This window comes from Odocoileus virginianus, chromosome 33 (assembly GCF_023699985.2).
Source record: "Odocoileus virginianus isolate 20LAN1187 ecotype Illinois chromosome 33, Ovbor_1.2, whole genome shotgun sequence".
NCBI lineage: Eukaryota > Metazoa > Chordata > Mammalia > Artiodactyla > Cervidae > Odocoileus > Odocoileus virginianus.
Genome location: NC_069706.1, coordinates 12,618,361 through 12,631,861, shown reverse-complemented (window position 1 = coordinate 12,631,861; position 13,501 = coordinate 12,618,361). Strand labels below are relative to the sequence as shown.

Genomic DNA, 13,501 nt, shown 5'->3' with positions numbered 1-13,501 from the left:
AACAAACGGTGGTCTAGGGCATCCGAAGAAAGAGGGTCTTATCACAGCAGAGGCACCACAGTGAATAAACATGCTCCTAGCATATCTGGATTAAAACAGAGGCATGTCACCACCAACTGCTCTCTGGGGTGCTTTTCCACACCCAGCTCTCCCGGCTCTCCCTGTCACAGGGAAATGCCCGTAACTGCAGCTTTCTGCCTTCGCCAATGCAGACCCAGGCGGCAGTTTTCCTTTGTGCCACTAGTCGGCTGAGAGAGTTAACATCGCCATGATTGTGGGAAGGAAAAATCTCCTCCCCTGTATTGACGGCAGACACGGAGAGCTTCTAGTTCATAACATATTCCACCAGCGACCAGCCAAGTTTAATTTCACACGAGCTATCAACAATGAGTACCTCTCCCCGGGGTCACTGGCTTCCACTAGACACAGGGATGCTGCCTGAAGGAAACCTGCAGGTAAGGCAACTCCAGGCAAAGTAGAAATGCCTGCTTTTACACACCAAACACCTATCTATCCAGAGCTGGAGCCAAAAGAATCTCACTTTCACGGTCTGAAGTCAGCTCCTATGAAAAGAGCCGCCATAAAACCCATTAGAAGTTTTAAGAGCAGGAGACTGAGTCCTCTTCCAGGAGCAGTCTGCTTTTGTTTTGCTCACTTTTGAAGTAATCAACATCTAACAGAGTGCCTGGAACAGGAGGCGGGAGTTCTCAACAAATACTTGTTGCATGACTGAGTGAATGAATGAAAGCAGAAGATCATATTCAGAGCTCTTCTGGTAAAACTCAGAGTTCTGAAGAAGTCCTAGATCAGTGACCAAGAATCACTAATTTCTAGATGAACAACTGCATGCTCTTTAAAGGAAGCACATCTTTTCTTTAAAAGAAACCACACACATACACTTTGTGCATGTGACATGACCCCTTTCTGGCAAAAAGAAAGGCTTACATTTTTACAGCCTGGAAAAATCAATATCCTCTTCCTCATTTAACAAAGATGGGGACTGGATCAAGATTCTTTCCTTTGTCCCTGGTTCCAAGGCTTGCGTGCCCTAAATCCGTGCTGTTCTAGAAAGATAGCTATCTATCCTTCTTCAGCGTCTCTCGAGAATGGGATTACACAACACATGGCATGCTTCTTGTCAACTGAAGTTCCTTCTGAGGCAATTTAAGCCCATTGTTGGTAGGAACAAACAGGGATGAACTTATTAACACACTTCTCAAAAATGCCCTCAAATGCTCTGCTACTATTTCTGATGCTAAGGCCTCCATTCTTCTAAATTAACTGTTCCTACACCTTTAAAGGAGTAAGAAAAACACACACACACACACATTTTTTTTGCAGACATTCTTTGGGCCAGTCCAAAGACGGTTTTGCAAAGATTATCTCATTTAACCCCCAATAGTCCTTTGTGATAACTATCATTATTTGTACATTCTAGACATTTTATAGATCAAGACCAGAGTCTTGTAAGCTTGTAAGCAGCAAATCTGAAATTCAACCAACACTGGCACCGCAGTGCCTGCTGTCTTCTAAAACATGCTCCGTTTCTAGGCTTTAGTTTGATCTTGGGATAGGTTTAACAGCAGAGACCAATACTGGTTATTGCCTTTGAGTAATTCTACTCCTGGTAAGGGAGAAGGAAGGCAACATAATCGTACTAGAGTGCTTTGATGAATCAATTTAACTTCTCCTGAAATAACAACAGCAGGCAACTTTGTTTAGTGCTTAAAATGAGCCACAGTATAAGTGCTCATCATATATTATCTCATTCATTCTGTTGACAGACCTGTGATTTCAATGTTGGTATCCTAATTTACAGGCTTTCCAGGTGGCTCAGTGGTAAAGAACCTGCCTGCCAATGCAGGAGACACGAATTCGAGCCCTAGTTCAGGAAGATCCCCTGGAGAAGGAAACGGCAACCCACTCCAGTACTCCTGCCTGGAGAATCCCATGGACAGAGGAGCCTGGTGGGCTATATAGTCCATGGGGTTGCAAAGAGTCAGATATGACTGAACGCGCATGCATATACATCCATCCTGATTTACAGATGTGAAAACTGAAGCCTAGAAAAATCAAATATTTTGTTAGAATCACATATCCTATAAGTGGTGGCCACGGTTCCAAATAGGCAGCTTTGCAGGGTCCACATTCTTAACTGCTTTGCCAAAGGAACAACAAAAACAATAAACCCCAACACTCTCTTTTTCAGGGATGCTACTTTTAAAATTGTACTCAACTGTTCTTTTGGCCCCAGGTTTAGAAGCCTGAGTAGATTCAAAGCTCCATCAGCCATTTAAAAATTCTTTATTGGCCATGTTTGTGTGTGTATTTAGTATGTTAAAGCAGAAAAGATCCTTAAGTCTTCTCTTAAGGATCCTCTTCAAGCTTATTATTTTTTATCTGATAAATATAAAAGATCTCAGAATAAGGAAATATTTTCTGGCTGTAGATTTGTATTAAAAGTCTTGCCTCTGTAGTTTTGAAAGGGAGTAATAATTTCTCTAGTGGTGAATAGGCCTGAAAGGACATTTATTTTGCTATTTAAAAAAATCTGAAATAATTTCAAACTCAAAGAGCCCTATTTCCACAAACCATCTGCGAGGAAGCTCTGACACAATACCTCTTTACCCTATGTGCTCTGGTTTGTAATTCCTACAAACAAGGCTAATTCTCCAATGGAACCACAATACAACCATCAATATCAGGAAATTAATGCTGACGTATCACTGCCACCTTACAGACTCCATTCACATTCTGTCAGTTGTCAGGACATCCTTTGTAGTAGAAGGACCCAAACACCCAAACCAGGACCACATATGGCACAGAGTTTGAGTCTCTTTAGTTTTCTTTCATCTTGAACAGTTCTTCAGGCTTTCTTGATGTTTCTTTCCTTGACTCCTGAAGATTACAGGGTGGTTACTTGGTAGAGTTACTCTCAGTTCTTTTGATGTGTCTTCAAGATTAGATACAAGTCATAGCAGTGTTTTTGGCAGGAATACCATAGAAGCAGTGTGTTCTTTCCATCCCTTCAGGTGGTAGGGGACAAATTCAGTTTCTCTCATAGCTGATGGTGTTTATCTTGACTGAGATGTTAAAATGGCACTGGCCAGCTTTCTTCACTGCAAAATTAATTTTTCTCTTGGTAATTAATTATTTCATGGGGCTGAGTTATTTATTACTAGCATGACTGGTTTTGAAAATTCTATCATTCCTTCTATATTTATTAGTGGTACATCCTATTGTAAGAAAAAACTCTCTTTATTCAGTTTGTTATCTATTTATAACAGTAAGGACTCGGCCATTCAAATTTCATTCAATGGGTTATAAAATGTTCTAATCATTCCTTGTTTTGATGCTCAAATAATTTCAGATTTGGCCCATGGGAATCCCCTTGAGCTGGCTTCAGTTTCTTACTGTTCTGTTCTCATTGTTCTTTGAGCACTTTCTTACTTTTTGGCATTAAGACGTTCCAAGCTCACCTTTTACTTTTCGTGCTCCGTTGAGAAACCAAGGTGTGAATTCTGGATGTGCTCAATGCTATTTGGTTGTCACTATTCCCAGGCCTTTTCTGAGTCAGACGTAAGATATGTGTCTGAGTTTATGTGTATCTCTGTGTGTAAGCACAAATGTATTTATGTGTCTCACGATTAACAGATGTAAATATAGACCTATATTTAAGGATGCACACCTATATTTATTTATATATGTTGAAAACCATGAGTTCACCCCAACACCTCTGCTTCCAATCCAACCCCACCAGGTCATGCTCAGTTTCTTTCTGTATTTGTAGGGTCCTCCTCCCGTAGTGAGAATCTTGTCCCATGGGTCTCTGCCACCCCACTCATGGATACCCATTCATCCCGTTACTCTCACAGCTGTGGCCAAACCCTAGGCATGTCTTCCCGCCCACAGACTCTGAAGCCCTGCACTGGACCTCTGCCCCCACTCCCACAGGGCAGCTGCCTTGCTCAGCCCCACATAATGTCTTTCCAATTGAATCAGGGCTGGTGAGAGGAAGGAGTCTTGCTTTCCCGCCTGGTAAGAAGAGCCCACAGTTGTCACGTGGACTGCTTTCCAATACATCTGCCTTGTTCTTTACTAAATGTGCTACATCACCAGCATGTGGCACTTGGCTTTGTTGTCACAAGCGGCATTTAACTTCAAATGGTAAGTGACTTAATTCACTTTGGCTATGATAAATCTGCTTCCACAGTGTTTGTGTCTATACTCAAAAGAGTTGTTTTAGTATGAAAGAGAGTACCATAAATCAAGTCAATTTTCCCACTACCCCAAGCATAGATATTTAATAAGCGTGAGAAAAGCTGTATGGCTTGAGACTAGAACAATCCAAGAAAGGCTTCCGGGAATCAGAACAGAAACAAACGTGACTCAAGGGACCTACACAAAACCTTGGCAGAGTCAACATACGCTTATAAAACTGCTGATGAAAAGGACCATCAGTGTGATGATGCTGGGCTTCAGTAAGGAAAATCCTGAGGGTGTTAATGTTCCACCAACGTAAATCACGTTCAGAAGTAATGAGTAAAGTCATTAGCAGCAGAATGCAAGGAGACTGCTAAAGACTGTGTGTACTTCTCCTGCAGCATTCTGGGCCCCGGGATTGAGGAGAATGCTCTTGTCTTTTTGTCTTCCACCTCCTGGTGCTTTGCAACAGGTACGCAGGGGGCCATTCACTGAATCAAATGCGGGCATTCTGGGGCTTCTTTTGCACAGTCCAAGCACAGTATCATGACATTTGTGGAGACGTAATCAGTCAGGTTGGAACCATTTAGGGAGGAAAACTTTCAGTCCAGATGACACCTAAGTTTTTTTTCCCTCAAGATGCCGTATTTTCAGTGAGATGAATATACGATCCCTAATTTTCTCCTTTTTAACATTATAAACCCCACAATAAAATACCACATTTTAGATGATTACTAAATGGTAAATCCAATGATTTCATAATTATTAAGCCCAAGTAGATAAACCTGATAATTTAAAATATTCTTTGTAAACAAGGATAGTTACAGTGCTGTCTGTCAAGTCAGGCAACATATCTTAAAAGTCATTCATTTTTACCACTGTTTAAATCCACAGACATTGTATCCACTGCACATACAAAGAGATTATAGAAATGACTGTTCATGAGGATACATTTTTCTGATATTTCCAAGATAATAAGATTTTGAAAGAATATCAGTGATTTGAAGGACTAAGTATTGTAGCATAACTGAACACTGCAACAGGGCCACACGGCCTAATAATCTCTGGGCTTGTCATCTGTGCCTATCATACTCTCCCATTCTAGCATGCAGCCAGGACCTGCACAAATGGCACTTCCCTCCTGCGTCTGCTTTACCTCTCTGAAGATGCGGCCAGGCTTGTCCGGACTGAAACTGTACCATTAACACTTTGCTGACTAACATCTGCTAAAGCTGAAGGGAGAGAACTTCCCGTGGGGCAGAGCAACTGGCGGGGAGAAGGGGTTTCCTCACTCTTTCCAGGCGAGTCCTCACAGGACAGAGGCACCACCCAATGGCAGTATTCTGACTGCATCTCAGAGGCTGGGGGCCTTGGTCTCCTGTCCAAATCCTTCATAGGGATAATCAAGACACAGGATATACTTTATCAGATTTAAGAAAGTCATCCAAATCCTTTCTCTACTTCTAAGCCTGAGAGTTAATTTATAAACATACAAACACAGACAACTGGCTGAAGATTTACAACCAAGAGCCTTCCTTAGGTTGTATTTCTTCAAAGCAGACTTCCTTAAATTCTGAGTTATGGAATATAAGGGAGAATGAAATGACGACAGCTTTGAAGGTTTAGAAGAGATGGAAGGGAGGAGTGAGAAGTTAAGAGGATCAAGTCCTAGTGAAGACTGGATGGCACGTCACCCAGTTATGACCAGTGTGAGGCCGAGGTCAGAGCCTGGAACAAAGAAACTGATTACCATAGTGTTTCTCGATCTTTTCTACATTTTAGCTCCTGACTCTTTTAAATATAATTTTTCCTAATCACTTTTCCTTGAAATTTTAATACCACAGATTCACTGTATATATTTATGTACTCTATGTATATCTGTACATTAGTGAAAATTGCTTAGTTGTGTCCAATTCTTTGTGACCCCATGGCCTACCCAGTCCATGGAATTCTCTAGGCCGAATACTGGAGTGGGTAGCTTTTCCCTTCTCCAGGGGATCTTCCCAACCCAGGGGCTGAACCCAAGTCTCCCACATTGCAAGCAGATTCTTTAGCAGCTGAGCCACAAGGGAAGCCCAAGAATACTGGAGTGGGTATCCTATCCCTTCTCCAGCGGATCTTCCTGACCCAGGAATCGAACTGGGGTCTCCTGCATTGCAGGTTGATTCTTTACCAACTGAGCTATCAGGGAAGCCCCTGTACATTATACACTATCTGTACATTATATACTAAAAAATACTTTTTTTTTTGCCCATCTTCCAAGAACCATTTTCACTCCTGTTGAGAATGCTTAATGTACAAGAAGGAAAGCCGGTATTTCCTTTTTGTTGAGGGAAAAAAAAACAGTAAGACAATAAGAATGAACTGTGTGCAGGAAACCCTCAATGAGAAAATAACAAATGTTCACCATCTGTGATAATGGTTTTTAGATCACAAGTAAATTTAGCAGGACTTTGAGGGTCTTTATGACTCTCAGCAGCTCTGAGGGAAACACATATTGATATGTGGTTTATTAAAAAAAGTGCAGTTTCAGCTATGAAATGATGCGTTTTCAAGTTGTTCTGATGGTGAACACATATCCTTAAATCCTGGTTTCCTCACTCCAACATTCTTTTTTTACCAAAAGTGAAAGCTTATGGGTTTTTCTTTTTACTAAATTTACATGTGATTTTTCAGAGGCATGTATTAAGAAAAATTGGTAATTTGATTTCAGGAGGAGGATAAGATCACAGATCGATTTTATGAAGGTTAGAGGCAGGATGGTTTTGGGGAAGGAACACGACTTCAGGGTTAAGCAAAATTCGGCTGTTGAAATCTGCGAGATCTTAGAAAAGTGGTAACATCATTGTGCTGGGGCTGCCTCATCTATAGAAGTGCATTAACGATGATAACAGCAGCAGCTGTTTTCTGTGATTATAAAAATCAGGGGGAAATGCATATAAAATTCCTAGGACAGGCACAATAGGCACTCACCAAATGGTGGAGTCTTTTGGGGCACACTTTTGGAATGATCTCCTTTGTCTGTTTCCCCCATGGCTCCCTGTCTGCTAAGTGTGGGGTTTCTCCAGCAAAAAGAGACAGACAGACAGACAGACACACCCACACCCCAGCACCCCCCCCTCCACACCCCAGCAACCACCACACCACATTCTGTTTTCCAGCCCCACCCTCTGAGGCTGTAGCAGGGTGCAGATAAAGTTCATCATTTCTTGGTTTGGCACTTAATACCTTCTGGTGTCCTTCCACTACTTGAGATTTCATGTATTAGATTAAATTTGAAAGGTTTTTATACACGGAGCGAACCCTGCTGATACTTTTCCACTTAACTGGAATAATGAAATCGAAAACCCACTCCAGGTGACTAATCACAGCCAAGTCGTGAGCCATGGGTTCTGAGAAGCGGGTAGAACAAACCCTACGACATACTTTTAGGAATCCAAGTTGGCTTCTTGGATGAGTCCTTTGTGGAAAATGTAAAAATTTCGTGCCTTCATTTTGTTAACCCTGAGAAAAGAATCAAGTGCTGCCATGTAAGAATGAAAAGTTAAGAGAGCTGGATCTTGGGGTGATGACACGGTCAGGCCTAGAGAAGCCTGCAGTGGTCTGAACAGAGCAGCGGGGGAAGAAGCGAGCTGCCGTGGGAGCGGGCAGGGCAGGTTCCCAGCACGTGCCAGGGCACTAGGGCGCCGCAGTCACATGTCCAGCAGCAGTCACATTTATGCAAAAATGGAGGTGTCACAGTAAATTAATACCGATTTGAATCTTGTTAGCTTTGCAGATTTCTATAAGTAACATACAGAAGTGTGCTTGTTTTGTAGTTGTTTAAGTTCTACGAAGCACAAGGAGTTTATATTTCTTTTATAGTTGTACCTAATTCTGCAACACTACACTAGTAAAAATCAAGTCATCTACTAACTGTTCTTAAAGGGTCAGTACATTTCTTAAGTTTGTGAACCGCTGCTTTACCATGTAACTCAAATGGGGAGAACGGACCCATGTTCTCTGTGGTTTGGCTTCCATAGCATTATCCTGAGGTGAGAATGAAGCATTTGTCTACCTAATCTGAATGGGGATCCTATTTTGCCATCTCGGGAGCCATGATAAAAGGTGGTGATGACACCAAGAAGGGCTTGAGGAATTAAGGAAGCAAGAGGACTCTCCAAATTCAATATAAAACCATGCCATGCCCTCACGCCTGCTCCAAGATGTTCCCTTTATTTCTTACTGGCTCTGAATTGTCTGTGCCACTGTTCCAGAGCATCTCCATTTTCCTCAAGGCCACGCTACATAACTGCCCTTACACCTTTCTCAGCAAGTAACTTGGGCTACTAGATTTATGAATATTAGGGGCTTCAGACATATGCTCCACTCCACCTTACCACTTCCATCCCACCTCCTGTCTTTGAGGAAAAAAGCAATCTTTTTTTTTCTAGCAGAGAAGAAACCAGACACTTTAGGATTTTAGTTCACTCCCACCTACTTACAAAACTGTGATCAATGAATGGAACTTCTCCTTGACGATCTGCTGTGTCCACTGAGACTGCACTGGCATCACCCATCAATGCTACACACCCACCACTACATAAGGAACACACCTGCCCTACCTCAGATTTAGGCAATTCTTGCTTTCTAAACGGCAGATCCTAAACGAGTTTTCCTTTGGCAGCTAAAACACCCTTGATGTTAGGATTATATGCTATAGTGAGGATGAAATCATCTCTAATTTTATACGATTGGCTTTTCTGGAAAAACAAAGTTTTTTTTTTTCTTTTTTAAGACAAGCAATGGGCTTAGCCTAGACCTCACATAGGTCTAGCTCCAGACAATGCACTTAAAAACCAATGCTTGCTGTCTCACTCATCTGCACAGTCCCAGTGCCTGCCTCACCGACTGCTCCATTGATGCTGCTTGGATAAATAAAAGAATGTCACTCAACTGACAGGCCTCTCCCTACCAACCTAATTCAGCCTCCACTTCTTAGCCTGGCATTCAAAGCCATCACCGCTTTGTTTCTCACTTTCCTAAGTAGCATTATTAACCCTGAACACGCTCCTATGCTTCAGCTAAATCGAACTGCTTATACCCCGACAGGCTCTGGGTTTTCCTTATCTTTGCTCAAGCTTTTCCGTCTGAAATTCTCTTTCTGACATCTGCCTATGGAAACACGTACCTGAGCAGGAATTAACTCCAGTGTTAATCTCTTTCAGAAGCTTTTCAGGATGTCTCTCAACACCACCAAAGAATCATGTCTGAACACTCATGATACCTGTCATGGTAGGACTCAGCCTCCGTGAATAAAAAGGATGCTGCTGCTGGCTGCTCCTGTTTTGTATGCCATTCACTGTGCACTGAAGCTCTGCATTTCCACATGGTGCGAGCACTTCACACACCCCACTCAGTCTACTCTTCCCAGTAACTCTGCCTACCACTGTCTTTTTCATACTGGGGCATGGAGAGGTGAAGTAATCTGTCCAGCTACAAAGTCTGTAAGAAGCAGAGGAGAGATCTGTAACCTAGGCAGTACCTATGCAGACTACTAGCTTTTCTCAGTGAGGTCTGCAAGAGAATTAAGCCCTAATGCACAAAGGCATCCACTGTACAAAACTAACTTCTCTCCTATGTGTCTAAAATGGTATGAGCTATGTCATCCTTGGGATAACCGAGAAAATACTCACTCTACTCACATCTGGAGGGATTAATTTTCTCACATAAACTATGGTTTCTCACATAAACAAATTTTTTTAAGCTCACGTTTTTTTTAATCAGAAAAGTAAAAACTGTTCCACAGGTCTTAATCCTTGACAATCAAGTGTATTCATGAACAGCAAGTGTCTCCACATAAACAGTTCTGGTTGGAAGAGCCAGAGGGAACTCCTCTGGGGGAGTGGGTGCGCCTCTGTGCTTTCTCTCAGCATGTCTGGATGCTCTTCCCATCCTTGATACTCCCTGCCCCATTTTAGTAAGCTTTACCTCTTTAAAAGCTGCAACTGGATCTCATTCATTTCTTTGTTTCCTATGAGATCTATCCCAGTGTTTAAACCATGTTTATATGGTCACATTTCTCTTTAATTCTTACACTCAGTAGTCCAGGCTAGTTGACAAGCATCTTCCTTACAGGAAACTAACAACTGAAACTACCTGTTATATGTTTTTGGTCATGTCTGACAGAAATTTAAAAATCAAGATTACTGAGGTATAAAGACAGTAAGATACATCCAATGAAAGTGTTTAATTTGGTGAGTTTTTATAGAGGTGAAACCATGGTTCCATTTGAGGTACAGAACATTGTCATCATTTCCAAAATTTTTTTCTTGTGCCTCTGCAGTACATCCTTCTGCTTCAGGTAATCACTGATCTGCTTTCTATCACTATGGGATAGTTTGTATTTCCAGAATTGCAAGAAAATGAAATCTTATACCACGTGGTCTCCTGTGTTTGAGTTCTTACACTAAGCCTAATAATTCTGAGAGTCATCCATGGTGCTGCGTATGTCAGCAGTTGGTTCCTTTCTATTATCGAGCAATAGTTTACTGTATGGATAGGCTATATTTTGTTTATCCATTCATCTGTCAGTGGACATTGGGTAGTTTTCAGCTTTGAGATACTACGAATAATTCTGTCATGAACATTTTTTAAACAAAACTTTGTGTAGCTAATTATTCTCCTTTCATTTGAATAAAGGCTTGTTCATATAGTAGGTGTATGCTTAGCTTTCAAAGCTATGGTTTCTTCAATAGAACTTTATTCATAGTTTTATCTGTAGTAGTTAAAAACTGCAAACAACCATCAGTACATAGGTAAATGAATAAGTAAATTTTGGTGTATCCACACAATGGAATACTAATAAAAAACAATAACAATATGGATAAATCTAAAAATTACTAGGCTGAAGGAAAGAAGACAGACAAAAAGAGAACACAGGTATACATGATTCTATTTACAAAAAAAATTCTAGAAAATGCAAACTAATCTATAGAGGCAAAAAAACAGATCAGTGGTTGCCTGAAGACTGTGGTGGAAAGAAAGATTACAAAGTGGCATGAGGAAGTTTTTAAGGGTGATGAAAATGCTGTCCTGATTATAGAGAAATGAAAATATCTCAAGTTGAATACTTCAAATCTGTGCAATTTATTATATTTAGTTATACTTCAATAAGTTTGCTGTGGTTATTTTATAAAGGCAATGGAACTTGTGAAAACAGATGAATTCCTTTATGTAACACAATAACTCTGAAACAGTCTCTCTACTATTTACAAAATTTTAATGCAATAGAAGATTATTTACCTGGGTGTCTGAACTCTGAAAACAACTGAATGGCAGAATTACCCTAGAGAATCTGAAAACAAAAACAAAAAACCAACAAACCAATAAAATAACTAAGTCTCATGTATAATAACTGCATGATACCTCACACATGTGGTGCTGGTGTGACCTGGTGCACTGTGATGGGCCCACAGGATTTTGGTGGACTGAGGTGTGTTACAGATGCAGATGGTGAAGCGGGAATAATCCTGAACATAGAAAATATAAAACTCAAGTAAAAAATGTTTTATGTGACAAAGAAGGACATCTTTTAATGCTAAAAGCCATGATCAACAATGAGATGATAATCACTGTGACTATGTATAATACAAAACAAACACAACTACTGTTATAAAACAAAAAGGACAGGAGACGCAATGTGACACAGACAAAAACATACAAATAACAGGAGACTTTAATCTCCCAACCTCAGTAAAAGACAGACGAGGCAGACAAAAAATAAGTAAGGATATATAAGGCCAAATAGCATAACCAATAAGATCTCACTGCTATATAGTAAACTTCACATCCCAATGACAGTGAAGACACCTTCACAGAACACATGGACTGTTCAAAAAACAATCACATATTAGGTCACAAAAAAACTCCAGTGAATTCCCTAACATGAAAAATACTATAAACAACATTTTGATGTCAAGGTAATAATGTTAAAAATTATTCATAAAGTAAAAAACTAAAAAGGCTTTATCCATCTGGAAATTAATAACATCTAATTAATTCACAGAAAAGAGGAAAACTACAAAATGAAATGAAAGTTTTTTAAAAAAGGATAGTTCTTTGGGTATAGTCAGAAACTATGGCAAATATTTAAAGCAGTAAGCAGAGAAAATTTCAAATCCATAAATCATAATACAAATTAAAGAATGAGAATAAATTATGTGCCTTAGAGGAAAAAAAAAAGACTAAATAAAGAACGGAACCCTAGTGACCCATGAGATGATATCATAAGGTTATGTGCAGCTGGAGTTTCAGTAGGGCAGAGACAGAATGAGGCAGAAAACATAACTGCAAATATAATGCTTGAAAATTTCCCAAATCTGATGAAATACATAAATTTACAGATTTAAGAAAACTGGCAAACTCCAAGTAGGATGAATTCAAACTCATACAGAAATCGACAGCCTTCAGATATATAAACAAGTGGTTAGAGACCATAATAGTAGAGAACACTTCATTAATAATAGCAAAATGACAAAAACTCTAAAGTTAGCTTAATAAGCAATTTGCAAAAATTAGAAAAAAACCTATAAGTAGGCTTGAACACAAAGACAGTCCTTGTTCATGGATAAGATAATATCACATCATAAAAATGCTTGCTTTCACTAAGTAAATTTACACATTTAATGCAATTTCAATGAAAATATCAAAAGGCTTTTTAACGGAGCTAGACAAGTTGATACTTAGTACATCTGGAAAAAAGTAAAAACACCCAAGGTGAACTGGGAAAATACACACACAAAAATGCCACATAGAGGAGGGAGAAAGAGTCTGATTAGATAAAAATAAACTCCAAGAAGATCAGGAATGAAAATGCCAAAAAAAAAATAAAAAACCAACCCTCGAGTACTTTAAATATTGATGACCCTTGGACATAATGAAAAGTTTTCTATGACCTTGTATCCAAATGCAATAAAAAGAAAAGTGATAAATTTTGGCCATGTGCAAAACAAAAATACTGAAGAGGAAGCGCTCATTGCTACAATACATAAATAACTCTTTAAAAATTAAAAAGTTTAAAACCCTGACAGAGAAATGAACAGAAAATTCACATTCTTCTAGAAAAATAAAAAAGATTCTGAAATGGCTGTTACAGATATGAAAAGATGTTCAAACTTATAATTAGAGAAATGCAATTAAAATTACATCAAAATCCAGATGGCAAAAAAGTATGACAACACATTCGTAGGTGTGGCTGCGGGGAAATAAACATTCTCACACATTGCTAACTGGAATGGAAACTGGTACAGCCCTTTGA

At 39.8% G+C, this 13,501-nt stretch overlaps 1 protein-coding gene across 11 annotated transcripts in view; it reads right to left on the bottom strand.

The window, feature by feature from the left end:
* The window catches only part of MRTFB (myocardin related transcription factor B), a 211,080-nt gene that overhangs the window by 76,094 nt on the left and 121,485 nt on the right, over window positions 1–13,501 (bottom strand). The gene's annotated exons all lie outside the window — the stretch shown is intronic.